This window comes from Homalodisca vitripennis, chromosome 2 (genome assembly GCF_021130785.1).
Source record: "Homalodisca vitripennis isolate AUS2020 chromosome 2, UT_GWSS_2.1, whole genome shotgun sequence".
Classification (NCBI taxonomy): domain Eukaryota; kingdom Metazoa; phylum Arthropoda; class Insecta; order Hemiptera; family Cicadellidae; genus Homalodisca; species Homalodisca vitripennis.
In genome coordinates this window covers 105,061,830-105,080,563 of record NC_060208.1, presented here as the reverse complement: position 1 = coordinate 105,080,563, position 18,734 = coordinate 105,061,830, and the positions used below count along the sequence as shown (strand labels likewise).

General features: G+C 30.8%; 1 long non-coding RNA gene across 2 annotated transcripts in view; it reads left to right on the top strand.

Annotated features, from left to right (window-relative positions):
* Positions 1 to 18,734, top strand: part of LOC124354500 — a 151,851-nt gene that overhangs the window by 24,682 nt on the left and 108,435 nt on the right. The window contains exon 1 of one of the 2 annotated variants that reach the window (XR_006921687.1): positions 14,852 to 14,889. The exons of the other annotated variant lie outside the window; for it this stretch is intronic. This is a non-coding gene — a long non-coding RNA (uncharacterized LOC124354500). Of the gene's footprint in view, positions 1 to 14,851; positions 14,890 to 18,734 lie in introns of those variants that run through there. 2 annotated transcript variants of the gene reach the window in all.

The following is an 18,734-nucleotide window of genomic DNA, read 5'->3' as shown; positions in this document are numbered from 1 at the left end:
GGACACAACAGTTTCGTTACAGACGCGGCTAACTCTGACTATTCGCGCTGAGGCCTTGGTTTAAGTGTTTAAACTGGATATTCGAAGTCTGAAACTCAAAATCATGAGGGGAGTTAAACATCTGAATATCTAAGTTTAAAAATTTCGATGACATGTATCAGGCACTCAGTCCCTTCCAAACCAATAAAGTCAACGACAAACAAAAACGAAGCTCATACAAGCTGGATTAGACCTATGATGTTAATAGAGCCTTTGATAATTGTGAAAACTTCTCAAAAACAACCTTCAAAATTATTATAAAAGATTCGTCGTAAAAGTATGAACAAACTTTCTAATTGAATTGCTAAAAAAGTTGGAGACAAATTTGTAAAAAAACAAATTGCCAATGGATTTCATAAATAATTCTCTTCTGTGGGTTAAATTAAACCGTTGTTCATCCCTTTCAAAACAGTTAGAACCTCATTCCTTCTCAAAAACTGCTTCGGATATATTTTGAGAACACTAAAAAACTTATCTTTCAATGGAAACTGGAAATTGTCAATCTCTTTCTTAACAAGCAACTATTGTCCTACTTCGATCCTTCCAATGATCAGTAAAATCTATGGAAACGTTTTCTATGAAAGAATCGTAACTTTATAGAAAACATTGACATTGTGAACCCTGAAACAATTTGGATTTAGAAAAAACAAATCTACAATCAATGCAGTAAACAATCATGTAGAAAATGTTGTCTGTGGTTTTGAGAGGCGATAGTACGTGCTTAGTGTATTTCTCAACCTTATATTGTTGTACGAGTTTGTGGAATGTGGTATGCGTGGTCTCCTGCATTTCTTGCCTCAAGGATCAAAATCAGTGCATAGAGATTTCAAACTTTGTTAATGAAATAATTAAAATGCCTCATGGTGTCCCTCAGAGATCAATACTTGGGCCTCTTTTATTTCTGATATACGCCAGCAGATTTAATTCAGTTTCAGCATGGGAAATTGATTCAGTATGCTGACTATACTACTCTCTGCTTCATACATAATTCAATTAAGGATTTGGAGATCACATCACTTCCAAAACTTAGAAACCATGAATAAACGCTGGATCTGATGTAGGAATCGATAACGTTATAAAATGCATGTCTGACTGCTATAAAACGTCTACATGGTTTTTGGAAAAGGTTATAATTCGATGATTGCAATACAAAGTCATAAATTGTTAAATGCAATAAAGAGATTATTATTAGCATTGTTATTTCAGTTACAGTGAATCAGTAATCTGTGTTAGAATAATTACCCATTACATAGTGCGTATAATCTTGATGATTCGTGAAATAGTGCTGTAATCTTTAATAAAATGATAATCCAAGGCATGGTATAGCTCTATAAGTATACATAATTGTAGTTTATACATATTTACATAAATAGTTTTCAAAACTAATGGAAGTTCTGAAACAATGCTTTATTACATGAGCAAGATGCTTTAATAATAATTAAACGTTTCTTTACAAGTGTTATAACTTAAGGTTACATAAAATTCTTTCATCTTGGATTAAAAGCTAAAGGATGATAAGTAGCCGTTGAAAGAACTTTCCTGGATAATCAACTCTTCATAAAACGTTTCAAAGCTCCAACATCAAAGGCGGTCGGAATTAACAGCATTACTCTCATAAAGAGTGTTAATATTTATTTTGCATTTGTTTAGTTTAATACAAAATGAATAAAACACAAAAGAAGGTCATAGGTTTTAAATTAGACTTCTATCCTTATTTAATATATACACCATCATATTTTATTATATGACAAAGTTATGTGGCAAAATCAATACTTAAATACACTGAAATAATCTAATGTATATTATTATGAAATATGGGTGTTAATTCAAAACTTATTATGAAAATAATAAAATAATAGTTACAAAAAGTTGGTGATATTACTTATTACAAAAATAATATCAAGAAAAATATTCCTCCCTGTCCCAAATAACGTGTTTACTACAGTGTACAAAGTTTATTGTAATCGTATGGTAAGAATAATGACCCTATATTCTGTATACTGATCATTACATTACTGTATTGTAAATGTAATATACAACTTACTATTTCTGGACAATTGTGTAATTCCTTCGCAGCAATAAAACCTAATAGTGTAGACCTGAACAGCAATTTTAATGGATTATAAATAAAGGATAAAGTAGTTAGCCTACAGGATGCTCACTTTTGAGTGTAAATTGTGGTATTTATATCACATTTAAACTTCTATACTACGTATTACACATTAATACATCATTTACCTGTAATACATCAATACTTATGGATTTAATCACACATGTATTGTAGGCGAAAAGAAATTATAGAATGCCAATCGTGAAATTATTGTTAAACTTAATTCCTCCAATACTTACATAGTATAAATAAACTCTTCGGTAACTCATTTCTAGTGTCCTGCAAGTCCAAATTTAAAGATTACTTACACTTATACTGATCGCTATACAAAAAATATCACGTGCTTCTTCATGTGTCACCTGTCACCAAATATACAAAATGCTATATAAGGCACACACACGGAAAAGACCTCCTCCGGGTTGCTCCATTGTATTTGGAGGTCTCACAGAAAAAATTGCCGTACGTTCAGGTTGAAAGTAATTTGTATACATTACCAGTTTTCATCTGAAAACGAGAGTATATTTTAAGATATAACGAGGACAAGTGTCCGAAATCCTATTATCCTTTCAAAACTCCTGTCATCAATAACACACTTTAAACAAAGCATTAGTTTTCGGTACGGACCCGGAACTAGTAAACAAATGAGAGAACTTGAAAATTTGCATTCCTAATAATCTTACCTTTCAGATCCATTATCGCTGGTGTGGGTATGATGTATGTTTTTGTGCTCTTGAAATATCTGTGATAACGGCTGGGGTTTTCTCCTCTCCGCATTTCAAACTGTTGACGAGTATTATAATTTTTTTATTTATGTGTTTTAAGTAGCAGTTCATTACCACATGCTGAAGATTTAGAGTATTTTCTTATGCATTAAATTTGTTTCTCTTGACAAAAAGGAAGATTTCAATCTACTAGAAGTTGTGTTATATATTTGTACATACAAGTATCCGAAATTCTGTTATACCAACGCTGCGTAGTGTCAGGACAGCATATGGCGAAGATGACAAGAGATTTGAAATAAAACAAATTAAAATGGCAAAGTTATTTATTTTATGTAAAACATTCGAAAATCAAATCCTTTATATCAAGTTAAACCTTTGTTTTTAACCTGTCATGGTTTGAAGAAATGTGAACTATGCTGCACTATTTAAATGGCCTTATGATTTGATATGCCCAATGTTGCTAATATAAAACTGTCGTATCAAATGTTTTGGTGCCAAATTGTTAAATGAATTTCACAAATATACATTTATATTAATTTTCCTAACACAACTTTATCCTACTTCTCGTCGTAGATTGTCTATTTGGGATTAATATTGCTTGTGAACAACCCTGCTTATCAGATCACTGAGCGATATCCAAGATTTAATAGGACCGAAAATAGAATTACTTTGCCTATCGTAAAGAGTAATTTCAAACGAGAGAGTTGACTCCATAATAACTTGTTCGTTGCGCAAACGGGTCTAGCTGCAGTTGACGCAGCCAGGTTAGGTCACCGGAAACGATATATTCATATTTAAGATTTTTCAATTCATTATATTAATATACTATCCACGGTACTCAGGTAATTAGTTATTGAGAATGTATGCGTAAGTCACGGATAATTAATCTGAGAACATGTTTATTCCTAATAAGTACGATTAATATTTTAGTAGCTCCCTTTCTTTACATTTGATATAAAACACTTACAGTTACATTTTTATAAATAGAATAGAATGGACAGTTTTGAATATGTTTCTGTGGCAATCGATTACGGACTCAAGGTCACAAAGTAATCTGCTAGTACCAGACTTCAAAGTGATTAAAGTCACTACAGGATGGCATATGCACACACAATCACTGTAACTATGCGTTTCTATATTGATGAAACAAAACGCTTAAAATAATACTTTTATAAATAGAATAGTATGGACAGTTTCGAATACGATTTTGTGGCAATTTAACTCACTGACTCATGGTCACAAACTCATTTCCTAGTACCACAATTCAAAGTGATTTAAGTCATTACAGGATGGCATAAGTAAAACAATCACTATAATTACGGAATCTCCCTATATTAATCAGATGACATCTGGAATTTTTTTTCTCACTCAAACATTAAGCCTGGTTTGCATCATAGTAACAACTAGACTCAGTAGTAAACAGACTGGCTGTACATTGTTGAATATTGTTTTTTAATAAAAATTTCTAGGTGGAAATGTATTATATATATATATATATATATATATATATATATATATATATATATTATATATATATAAGATGGATGTTAAGATGTTTACACATTTTATATTTGAGTAATTGATACTTGGTCACATATAATTTAAAAGCAAGATTTCTACGAAAACTGGCTTGGAAATTGCTTGGACATAATGATAAAAACATCTTTTTCTTTAGAAATTCCACCCATGAATAATCTGAAAGTAATGGAGAATGAAATAAATATTAAAAAATGATTAAGATTTAACATGTACCCGCAGTTGCGGTGTATTCCATGTATTTGATGGAATATTTCCAATGCTGTCAGTAACACTAGAACTATTTCATGCCAATGTGTAGAAACCCCAGTCAAAGGTCTTAGCTTTTATTAAAGGAATAAAAACCCTCGGCTTTGCTCGCCATTTCGTAGGCTTTGCAGGGTATGAGCACTTCTGGTTCGGGTGACTTATATTTCGCCAATGTTTAAGTTTGCCTTGTTGCCGCGATTAAGAAAAATTGCAAACAAGTGTATATTTATGGCCATTGTAATTTACTTCGTTCTTAGTATTTTTTTATTCCATAGTTTTTTCCTTATTTTCGATCAAGAAAATACATATACATTCACAGTTCTTAGAAGCCTACTTCTGTCAAAAGACAACTGAGATGGGTTTTAAAACGGTCTTTATATTTGTAGTAAAAGTTAGATAAACACTTTATCTTTTATAGCTAGTACTTGATATTTACTACAATTGTAAATTAAAAACTTACAACTTTACTAAAACAAAAAAGTACAATTTTACTAAAACTTACTGTTTTATATAGAGATTTTCTTGATCTGTGTTCAGTAGTGTCAAATATGTATTATCATGTATTATAACTAGTGGGTTATTCAAATACATTACTAACTTAAATGGTAGAACCATAGTCATTGTAAAATAGTTATAAACAGTTATTATCTTGTATTATAAGTATGGGGTGTTCATAGACATTAGTACCTCCAAAGGTAGAATTATAGTCATTGCAAATAGCTATTATTTTATTTTATAATTAGTGGGGTGTTCATATATATTACTCACTTAAAAATGGAACCATAGTCCGTGTAAAATAGCGGTTTTCTTGTGCGGTTACCGACTATTTTTCCCCTTCAGATTTCAGGAGTCAGGCCTGCGAAGTATCAGGTTTCGGATGCTGCACTTAAGAGGAAGGTGAACTGGAACTAAACTCAATAGTCATATTGAATCAACTCTTCTCACCATAGCTAATGCACGTACATTACTGCCTTCAAAGGTATAACCATAGTAACTGTGAAATAGTTGTTAGGTTGTATTATATCTAGTAGGTGTACATATATTAAATTACTACCGTACATTACTCCCTTGAAAGGTATAACCATAGTAACTGTGAAATAGTTGTTAGGTTGTATTATATTTAGTAGGTGTACATATATTAAATTACTACCGTACATTACTGCCTTGAAAGGTATAACCATAGTAACTGTGAAATAGTTGTTAGGTTGTATTATATTTAGTAGGTGTACATATATTAAATTACTACCGTACATTACTGCCTTGAAAGGTATAACCATAGTAACTGTGAAATAGTTGTTAGGTTGTATTATATTTAGTAGGTGTACATATATTAAATTACTACCGTACATTACTGCCTTGAAAGGTATAACCATAGTAACTGTGAAATAGTTGTTAGGTTGTATTATATCTAGTAGGTGTACATATATTAAATTACTACCGTACATTACTGCCTTGAAAGGTATAACCATAGTAACTGTGAAATAGTTGTTAGGTTGTATTATATTTAGTAGGTGTACATATATTAAATTACTACCGTACATTACTGCCTTCAAAAGTAGAACCGTAGTCATTGTAAAATAGCTGTTACTAGTATTATAACTAGATGTTCATTAACATTATTACCTCTAAATGTATAACCATAGTAATTGTAAAATAGTTATCATCGTGTATTATAACTAGCAGGATGTTCATAGACATTACTACCTCTAATGGTAGAGCTGTAGTTAGTGCAAAATAGTTATTACGTATAACCTATAATAACTAGTGGGATGTTCAAATACATTTCTAACACCAAAGGTATAACCATAGTCATTGTTAAATTGTTGTTATTTTGTATTATAACTAGCGGGATGTTCATTTAAATTGATATTCTCAAAAATAAAACCTTAGTCATTGTAAAAATAGACATTATCTTTTTTATAACTAGCGGGTTGTTCATATACATTGCTATCAACAAATCTACAGCCGTAGTCTATGTAGAATAGTTTTATCTTGTTTTATATTTAGTAGGTGTTCATATACATTGCTATCTACAACCGTACTCTGTGTAGAATAGTTATTACCTTGTTTTACTTTGTGAGTGCTCATATACATTTCTACCACCAAAGTAAAAACCATGGTTAGTATAAAATAGTGAGTTAATTATTGCATAATTTAACGAATGTTGTGCTACAAAATATTATATGGTTGTTGCCTTTTTAAAAAAATGTTTAAATTGTATATATATATATTTACACATTTTTCAGCTCTCACTCCTTTTTTAGTGATATAAACGTGTTACTGTTAGAATAGTAGAAATAATACAAATATATACCCTGTAACTCCTGACAGACGTAATTATGTAACATCAAACATACTTTAAACTTCCTTGTCATTGCTACTATTAGAACAACGTAATTCTTAGTAGAGGATGGATGTTATTAAACAATTAAGTAAACGTAAGAAAGTCTGATACTTTCGTGTAATTGTGTGTTATTTTAGAAATAAAAAGTAAAAATAACACAAACATTACGATCCATGGAAGTGTTAACTCTGGCACTGACAGCACAGTATTTCCCTGGCCAGTGGTTATGTACTGCCGTCAAGAGTATATAAATCCTTCGTCCAATCTGCTACGGCGTTATGAGCTTTCTTTGTGAATAATTTTTCAATTCTCGAGGATCTACCTACTTGGCTGAGAAGTTTTAAATTCCTGTAAGTAATTATAATTGTTTCAATATTCTTACTATAACGCAATGAAATATTTCCAATTTGGATAAATAAAACTAATTAGGAGCGTTTACAAATATATTATTGAATATCATTTCCATTTAACTAAGTCAACAATTCAACTAGTTCCATTTATCTTATTGATTTTACTGTAATTTGGTATTTTAGTGATGCCTTTCAATATTTAAAATGTTGGTACCATTTCAGGTTTTCTGTATTATGTTGCATATTGTATTTTGCCGCTTACAAATGATGGTCTGTAAACTAGGGTATACCGTAAACAAAAAGACCACCAATAAATTACCATAATAAAAAATAACAACTTAAAATGCTAACAGACGAACGCAACCTAAATTACATTAGTTATCAGCAAATCTACGACTGGTGTCGGACTTATTGGTTTCCTCGGATGCATGTTGGCTAGACTGCAATTGATAGACACATACTATGAAAGTTTGTTACGGTCTCATCAGTTACAGTCTAGGATTATGGTCATTCAGTGTAAAATGGTTATTATAGTGTACTATATACTCGTAAAGTGAAGTGTTGTAGCCACGTCTAAAGTTAAAATCATGGTCAGTCAGTGTAAACTGGTTATTATAGTGTACTATATACTCGTAAAGTGAAGTCTTGTAGCCACGTCTAAAGTTAAAATCATGGTCAGTCAGTGTAAACTGGTTATTATAGTGTACTATATACTCGTAAAGTGAAGTGTTGTAGCCACGTCTAAAGTTAAAATCATGGTCAGTCAGTGTAAACTGGTTATTATAGTGTACTATATACTCGTAAAGTGAAATGTTGTCGCCACGTGCAAAGTTAAAATCATGGTCAGTCAGTGTAAACTGGTTATTATAGTGTACTATATACTCGTAAAGTGAAGTGTTGTAGCCACGTCTAAAGTTAAAATCATGGTCAGTCAGTGTAAACTGGTTATTATAGTGTACTATATACTCGTAAAGTGAAGTGTTGTAGCCACGTCTAAAGTTAAAATCATGGTCAGTCAGTGTAAACTGGTTATTATAGTGTACTATATACTCGTAAAGTGACCACGTCTAACTCGTCTCTAAAGTGGTCAGTCAGTGTAAACTGGTTATTATAGTGTACTATATACTCGTAAAGTGAAGTGTTGTCGCCACGTCTAAAGTTAAAATCATGGTCAGTCAGTGTAAACTGGTTATTATAGTGTACTATATACTCGTAAAGTGAAGTGTTGTAGCCACGTCTAAAGTTAAAATCATGGTCAGTCAGTGTAAACTGGTTATTATAGTGTACTATATACTCGTAAAGTGAAGTGTTGTCGCCACGTCTAAAGTTAAAATCATGGTCAGTCAGTGTAAACTGGTTATTATAGTGTACTATATACTCGTAAAGTGAAGTGTTGTAGCCACGTCTAAAGTTAAAATCATGGTCAGTCAGTGTAAACTGGTTATTATAGTGTACTATATACTCGTAAAGTGAAGTGTTGTCGCCACGTCTAAAGTTAAAATCATGGTCAGTCAGTGTAAACTGGTTATTATAGTGTACTATATACTCGTAAAGTGAAGTGTTGTCGCCACGTGCAAAGTTAAAATCATGGTCAGTCAGTGTAAACTGGTTATTATAGTGTACTATATACTCGTAAAGTGAAGTGTTGTAGCCACGTCTAAAGTTAAAATCATGGTCAGTCAGTGTAAACTGGTTATTATAGTGTACTATATACTCGTAAAGTGAAGTGTTGTAGCCACGTCTAAAGTTAAAATCATGGTCAGTCAGTGTAAACTGGTTATTATAGTGTACTATATACTCGTAAAGTGAAGTGTTGTCGCCACGTCCAAAGTTAAAATCATGGTCAGTCAGTGTAAACTGGTTATTATAGTGTACTATATACTCGTAAAGTGAAGTGTTGTCGCCACGTCTAAAGTTAAAATCATGGTCAGTCAGTGTAAACTGGTTATTATAGTGTACTATATACTCGTAAAGTGAAGTGTTGTAGCCACGTCTAAAGTTAAAATCATGGTCAGTCAGTGTAAACTGGTTATTATAGTGTACTATATACTCGTAAAGTGAAGTGTTGTAGCCACGTCTAAAGTTAAAATCATGGTCAGTCAGTGTAAACTGGTTATTATAGTGTACTATATACTCGTAAAGTGAAGTGTTGTCGCCACGTCCAAAGTTAAAATCATGGTCAGTCAGTGTAAACTGGTTATTATAGTGTACTATATACTCGTAAAGTGAAGTGTTGTCGCCACGTCCAAAGTTAAAATCATGGTCAGTCAGTGTAAACTGGTTATTATAGTGTACTATATACTCGTAAAGTGAAGTGTTGTCGCCACGTCCAAAGTTAAAATCATGGTCAGTCAGTGTAAACTGGTTATTATAGTGTACTATATACTCGTAAAGTGAAGTGTTGTAGCCACGTCTAAAGTTAAAATCATGGTCAGTCAGTGTAAACTGGTTATTATAGTGTACTATATACTCGTAAAGTGAAGTGTTGTAGCCACGTCTAAAGTTAAAATCATGGTCAGTCAGTGTAAACTGGTTATTATAGTGTACTATATACTCGTAAAGTGAAATGTTGTCGCCACGTGCAAAGTTAAAATCATGGTCAGTCAGTGTAAACTGGTTATTATAGTGTACTATATACTCGTAAAGTGAAGTAAAAGTTAAAATCATGGTCAGTCAGTGTAAACTGGTTATTATAGTGTACTATATACTCGTAAAGTGAAGTGTTGTCGCCACGTCTAAAGTTAAAATCATGGTCAGTCAGTGTAAACTGGTTATTATAGTGTACTATATACTCGTAAAGTGAAGTGTTGTCGCCACGTCTAAAGTTAAAATCATGGTCAGTCAGTGTAAACTGGTTATTATAGTGTACTATATACTCGTAAAGTGAAGTGTTGTCGCCACGTCTAAAGTTAAAATCATGGTCAGTCAGTGTAAACTGGTTATTATAGTGTACTATATACTCGTAAAGTGAAGTGTTGTAGCCACGTCTAAAGTTAAAATCATGGTCAGTCAGTGTAAACTGGTTATTATAGTGTACTATATACTCGTAAAGTGAAGTGTTGTCGCCACGTCCAAAGTTAAAATCATGGCCAACTTAGAACTATAGTTTAAAAACCTATAGTTTTACTTAAAACTACCAGTCAAACAACCCCTGGACATAGAACAATACTGTCGCTTACAAATTTGCTAAAGATACGATATCGCATTATGTAGCTTATCCTAACTTTGTATTTATTTGTAACCCCTTGTACTGCAGCTATACTAAATATCATAGATAGGGTTTGGTTTTTTTGCATGTTTTGTTTTAAGGAATAATTAGTCTTGTTTTACTATATTTTGTCATGAAAAATTTTATCCGGGAATATGTGTTTACCTAAATTTTAACTTTATCCCCGTTTTAGCAGTAAAAAAGTTGTAAGAAAATTCTTAATCTCCAAAATGTATAAAATATTATGTACGTTAGAATATGTGCTTAGTTTTTAATTATAAATAAAACAGATTTTCCGTAGTACGTTTGTAGATAAACGGGTAAGTTGCAAATATTTTAAACAATAAGGTCATATTCTTTCATACCTAAGCGCAAGAAGATAAACATAATTATTTTGTATTTTTAAAACTATGTCCTAAGATTATAAATATATAATTTTTGGGGCAAAAAGGGAAATAAAAGTACTGTGGAAACACAAAGTTTTAGTGAAAAGCACAACAAAATACTACAAATTAGGCCCTAAACTGAATTTTCATATTTTTAATAAAAATATATTCCACAAATTAAATTAATTAAATTACAAAGAAATGTATATAAAATGAAAGTACTATTAGTAATAAGTCAAATGTAACATAATATATAAATGATGGAGCGCCTCTGGACATAATATTATTTTGCTGAACATATTGCACAAGATTTGTTGTAAAAATAAATTATATATTTTTGGAACACATATTTTAAAATAAATATATATATAAAAAAATGGAAACGAAATACGGTAAGAGTCTATCTAGAGAGAAATAGCTAAGCTAGAAGTGTATAAACAGCCATCAGTCAGCGTCCCAGTTGTAATCTTATTTGTCAACTATTTTCTGATAATCTGAATGCGCATGGTCAGCCGTAAGTCTTACTTTAAGTAAGAAGTACGTTGGATTCCTACATGTAAATGGTTAACAGATAATAAGAATATGTATTGACAGCCATGTCTGACTCTGAGTTATAAATATCTTGGAACTCTGCCTGTAAATTAGTTAACGGATAACCTGAATGTGCACAGGTATCTATACGGATTCAAATTTAGAAGTAATCCTATCCATTTAATGTTAATAGTAGATTACTCAACAGAAACATATTAATATATATTTGCAATGTATATTATATAAATATAAATATATATATATATATTCACTCAGTAAAGTGCTAATAAATCGATATATTATTGCCAAAAATGTAAAGACCAGTAAGTTGAGAAGAGCAGAAGTTTAAGTAGAAACTTAATAATAAAAATTGTGTGAAAGGTATTTTTATTTTAATTGTTTGTTTTTAGTAAATTTATTACAAGTGACTTTCAATTTCTATTTATTTATTTAATTAAACGTTTATATTGAGAAGTCTAGTATTTTTAGTTTCATTTTACAGTAATAAATTCCTTTATTTTCAAATGAAGTGAGGTTTTTTTAAATTTTATTAGCAAGTAATAAGATCCACGAATATAATTTTAGACTCGAGCTATAGGTATAAAAATCAGTGATTAAATTCTAAACTTTAACATACATTTTGATCATTTATTACGAAAATTATTATAAGAAATATAATTTGAAATAGGTTTTTCTATTTCATCAGCTTTTAATAAACACCTTCTTTACTCTTAGCTCCATTATATGTGGTTTAGTCTGCCAAATCAAGTATGCTAGATTGGAAGCGATGTAACGATAGTTCCTATGAAAGCTGCTGTAACCAGAATGTAATAGTTGAACTGTTATGTTGAGTGTAAATGAGACAAAGTGTGGAATTTGTCGCGTTCCCACGTCCAAGAGAGACAGTCAGAATTAAAGAAGGATTTATTTACTCTTGGCGACCGTACGTTTCAGTGACCGGGGAAATATACCGAGTGTCTGCGAGAGTTTATCATCAGCGGAATGCTCATTTAAAACTGCGTTATCTTGCGTTGTTTAATCTTGGAACTTTGGGTGAGAAATCTTGACAAATAAAATATTTAATAGCAAATAGAATATTTAATGATAGAAAGCACCAAAACCAATTTGGTATATCAGGGAATAGTTTTATATTGATCTCTGTAAATAACTTTTCGATTCCATTTGAACATTCAGATACATGAAATCCCAAGCAATTTTCTTCATATTGTATTTGAATCAAATAATACGTTCGGAAAGAAACATGTAATAAAAGTAGGCGGCGAAGTTTTAGTCCGTTTATTTTCAAAGTTATCGAGACCAAAATGCGTTCTTTGAGGTATTTCATTATACTCCATTATAATGAAATTCGCTTTCTGATAAAATACAATGTAAAGTTTTAATAATTTCAGCCATATCAATAGCTTTTCATTTAGTGCTGTACATATCTTGTAAAGTCCTTACAGAAATGTTATATGTTGGTAAAGGACAATCATCTTCTCATTTAGTTCACACTGAGATCTTCATCCATTGTCTGTTCTAAGCTAATTTCTATTTTCGATATCGATAAAATGTTACGCAAATTTAGACTTGCGTGAAATTGTCGCTTGATTGCGCTCGGAATAGCATTTTTTTTTAATTTATTTCAACTCTTTTTCCGTTCTTGCAAAAATCTTGTTAGTTGCCTTGTTGTTGCCTCGTTGTGAATGATCAGGAAAACCTGTTGATGAACAAATTTTATACATTTTAGTTGTATAATTAGCAAATTTTTACATTCAAATTCAGTAATTTTGAAGTATGTATCAATTCCTGTGCAGTATCGTACCAGTTTGAACTGCACTTTTAGCAATTTACAGTAGCTATATCATAACTACTGAAATTCCAGACAATCCATGTGAAAGTAAAATAAACAATATGTTCCCATTATTATGTGTATGTTTTAAAATTTACTGTAATCATAGTACGTCTGATCTCTAAGACAATACATGTGAAGCTGTTGTCAATAACATATTATCATTATTAGATTCACGTTTAGCGATTTACTGTAATCATAGTACTCCTGTGCTCGAAGACAGTGTATTCGAAGCTGAGACCAACCGCATTAGCCCCTTTATAAGCGCATAATGATGTGAGTTTAACAATTTAAGGTAATCATATAAGTACTTCTGGAATCTGGTACAAAGTCATGTGAAGCTTTTATCGAATAATCCTTTACTGCAAGAAATTTTTCCCATGAAATATAAAATCATGAGCACTATAATAAACATAACTACATGTAACTGGAATAAATTATAACAGCTAATTGTAATGATATAACATCAAAATAATGGAACAGTGATATTTTGCATAATGTAGTGGAATTTCTTTGTTAACGTTTATTTCAAAAGGTTGCATTACCTTCGTGAATATAGAGTCTGCAGACCCTTTTGAGCAAAGTCCAGACATAATCACCCCCAGGTGAGGCTTGTATATGAGGACGATGTACTCAATTTTAGTTGCCTTTCATGTCCGCTCCTTCGCTGGACTTATTACCTTATAAATGTTTCGTTCTCTCCCTTAATTAAATTCTATAGCAGCGATGTTGATTTTGTATTTATATTTGAAATTTAACCGAAAATAATATTTGAGCTTAAAGACCAACACTACTAAATTTATCCAATACAACTTTTGGAATTGGCCAATGTTTAGTAATCAATAATATTATACAAAATGTCAATTTGTGTATGTGATTGTGTCGCACAATCATGTAAAAACGACTGGACCGATTGTACTGAATTTTACATGGACATTGTTAGGGTCCATAATTAACGTAAAGGTATTCGAAAATTTCTCCGAGCTATGACCGGTCTTTGAGAGCTCCCGTTTATCCATTATATCTATGAACTTCGCTTGTAAATTATCAGAAAATAGGTACAGTAGTGTTTACTTGATTATGTACCACTGAAACACACATAGTCTTGTATATTAGTATAGATAACAGTTTTAGGAAATAAGTTTTAGAAACTTGTATTTGAAACACATTATAGGTTTTATTATCCTTTGCTTGACATGCAATTTTAAAATTTTCACGAAAGAGATAATTTATAATTTTCTTACTATTTATATAAGTTTTATAGTTTTGCTTAAAAACTAAATAACTATATAAAATATATTTACCATTTATTATATACATTATATATTGGTTCCTATGAACAAAAGCATATTAAAAAGCTAATGTCGTAAAATAATGAACTACTCAAAATTGAACCATTTACAAGTAATTATAACATTACAACGAATCATTGACATGAATACTGGGATACATTCTTCTTTCATTATGATACAGGAAGAATGGACTTACTCCTAGTATTACGAAGTTTTTATTAAAATTTGTTTCCAGGGTTGGTGATACACGTTTACTCTCAAGGCGGTTAGCAGGTAAGAACATGAATTGGAGCACGGCCTGTAGAACTACCATATACAGAAACAGGAATAATACTAACAGTTATATATTTTCTTGATTTGATGTTTTATATGCTCATATTGTTACAATTGCTAAGAATAAAAGAGTTGTTATTTTCACCCTATACAGAGCTCCATACCGATTTCTTTGTACAAGTATAATGATAGGTAAATAGGAATGTTCAATACTCCGATGCTAATGAAACACTTTAACGTTGACAAAAATAAAATAAAATTCTTCTTCTTCTAATTTAATTTTTATGTTTAAATGTTAACGCATGTTATGTTTTATGCGTGCTTTATGTTTAAATTAATAGTCTACTATTCAAGTATTAAATCCGTTGTTTATTCACTATTTTTATCATAATAAAGGAAGCTATTAAAAAGGTAAAAAAAGGGGGGAAATATATGCAGGAATTGCTTTTCATTACTGAGATTTGACCATATCAAGTTGAAATTTCTATGAAATAGATTTTTAGCACCTAAAAACTTGTTGCAAATCTTTGGATTCCGAGATAGGATTAGACTATACGTCCAACAGGTAAGCCTATTTGGCCGAGACACAATATTTTGACCATTATCCGGCTTATTGTGTTTACTGTAGTAATTGATTCTATACTTAGACTATACGTTGATTCTACGTATAGAATAACTTAGGATTGCTGAAGTAAGAGCTACTTTACAAATTTATTCTTAAAAATCTTTTATCTTACACTACTTTCATAAAAATAAATTTTCGTAAATATTATAGATATGTAAAACATTAATCTACCGTTATATATGCTTCTATTCGAATATGAATTGTCATTGGAAATAACTTATCACTGTAAAAAGAATATAGATTTAAAAAGTAGATATAAGTTCAAGCGTTTTTAATCAAATACACATTCGAACTCAAAATGACACCAAATCCGGAAGATCAGTGAAGAAGAGGCTACAAACTTGTCCCTAGCCATAAATATTACATTAGTTTATCAGATTGAAGCAACAAGTGACCACCCTCATATTCCATTCCCTCAGAAATACCTCTTCAAAACACTGTTAAGTTTTTTACCACTATGAAAACAACGTTGTAGGCTACTAAACACTATCAATGCACCATTACTAAGAATATTTTTTATTATATCAAGTATTATTCGGATCTCTTGCACGTTTTTACACTTTACGTATTATCTTTGTCAATGTAGTATAAATATAATATTTTTGCAAAGCTATTTATTACCAACTATATTTCACATTGTAACCCTGAAATCTTTCATTGTGAAATGAATCCAATAAATAAGTTTATGTCGACCAAAAGTTTACTATTCTATGATAAAAGGAGTTATTAAAAATTTGATTCCAAATTTATAAATTATGTATACTCTCCACGTATTTACTCTATGATTAATTTCAATTCTTCCTTTTAGTGCATTCGGCAGAGATTTCGCATATCATATTAAGCTGGTTTTATGAGTCTTTGATTATCAGAATCAATTTACTTAAATCTCTTTCAAATTAATAGTCTGTATATCATATTTTTATACGTCAACCAGTTAATTTCATTGCAAATATGGAAACAGTTCATTTATATCGGAGGCATTTTATATCTTCTAGATATGAGAAAATGTTTTTGTAAATCATACATTTTACATACATATTATTTGATTTAAGTATAACACTTAGTTTGTTAAAAATGGCTGCACCAATAAATTTTGCAATGCATTGAGACTTAAGGACAGTATTCACAGTAACAAATGTGTGGTATATTTCATGCAAACACAAGTAAATGAGTTATTTATTGCTCATTAATACATAACTTTTGTATTTTTCTACATATATAGCACGGTATTTGTACGAATATGATAAACATAACTAGGTCATTGATTTATTGAAGCTCATCTTTCGTTGAAACCATCTTTGCATGCTTATCAGAATGTTCATGCCTTTAAGATTTATTCTGGGAAGGACAACTTCTATTTCAAATATTTTATGTCCGATATACGATAGCCTGAAACTGCGTTCTTGGCATTTTATGCCTATGACACTGCTTTGATATCTCAACACTTTGACGTTTATGAAGCTTCTGAATTTTACAATCTTCCATATATACTTTAGTTGATTGGTTCCGGGAATGGAGATTTGATCTAAATATTTATATGTCAGAAAATAACGTTAATCTATCACAAACTATACGACGCGTGAAGATAGTCGTTTAAACGTTATCTTTTTACTGCATGATTGGATGAAATAAAATTAAAAGTAGGTGATAACGTTTCCATTCAAATAATAAAAAATACGTATTCTTATGTTTACATTTTATTAAACATTAAGTTTGATGTAACTAAGTAAAGATGGAAAATAAGAATTATAAATCCACTTTTGAGATGAATTGCCCTTAAAACTTCCATCAACTGGTAGCGACCTATGGCTATATTATATTATCTTTTAAAAGTTTTGTAAATCATGGTTTCCTTGAGGATAGAAATGTATTTTATAGCTAAATATTTTACTAACTACACTTTCCTTCACATTGTACTCTAAAATATATTGCAATTAACTCAGCAACTCATGAGTGAGATGAATACATGATTGTAAACTCTTGGCGTTGTCTTGGATGGTAATCTCTTTTGGGAAATGTAAGTGGCGTGTTAATAGTGACGTAGCCGTTAATAGTCGTCCCAGAAAACTTACGGCCTAATATATCCTTATCACTATAAAAACTCAAACCTCACTACTGAATCCTGTTCCGTTGCTCCAGGATGGAATTTATGTTTTACTTGCAATAGTGACGTTATTCCAAAGCCAAATACAAAAATTGATGTTTCCTGGTATTTTAAGATAATTTGCAGTGATTGTAAGAATAAGGCATCTCCGCAATTCGCTTTTTATGGTTTCGCCATATAGTTTTATATAAGAAACTGTCAAAGTAATTTGCTTTTGAGTTACTTGCCCAATGTCCAATCTTTAAAAAATTAAGTAGCACTACGCTGAGGTAGCCCTCCCTTATAAAAATGAATAAAATTGGTTAAATGGTTCTGGGGGGGGGGAACGTAAATAAACAAATTAACACATAAATAGGTCGAATTGTATAACCTTCTCCTTTTAGAGTCGGCTAATAATATCTTGAAATTAGGCTAAGTAAATTATAGATTAAATTGAGATATTCTCTAATGTCACTCCATTTTACTTTAATTGGCCAATTATTAACATCAAAATATGACTGTAATGTAGGCCTACAGAAAACTTTTACGTAATAATATTAGTTTATTACATATTAAATTTCATGAGTAATACAATGGTAATACGTATATCTTATATACGTGGCCTTTAACAAAATTATTGTGAGTTTAACTTTAAATAATGCGGAATAAAGTTTGTGCAGTTGCAGTTAACGCTTTTATAGCTTACCTTCTGCATGTATTTGAAATTGGTATTGAAACAGGTAAAGATATTGAAGATGTACACGGCTCTTTATTAATTACACCAGATCACGCGTTTTATGTATTTACTGTTGATGGATTAACGGAGGGAAGACGACTTCTATGAACTGTGTTCTACCAGAATTTATAGATATGTTAAATTCATTGTGATTAATCAATCATTGTGTTTAAAGTCGGGTTATTATGCAACAGAACTAAATTCACTATTTAAAGTGATGTATGAATAAAGTGAAGTGGCATTGAGCGTAGTCGAATTTAATTTAAAATTATAATTGAATATTTTATTAAATACTGGATATCTTAGACTCATTTCAATTTATTTAAATGCATTAACAAATATTTTGTACTTTGAGAAAACATCCATAAATAGTTATTCCAATAGGATAATGATGAATAATT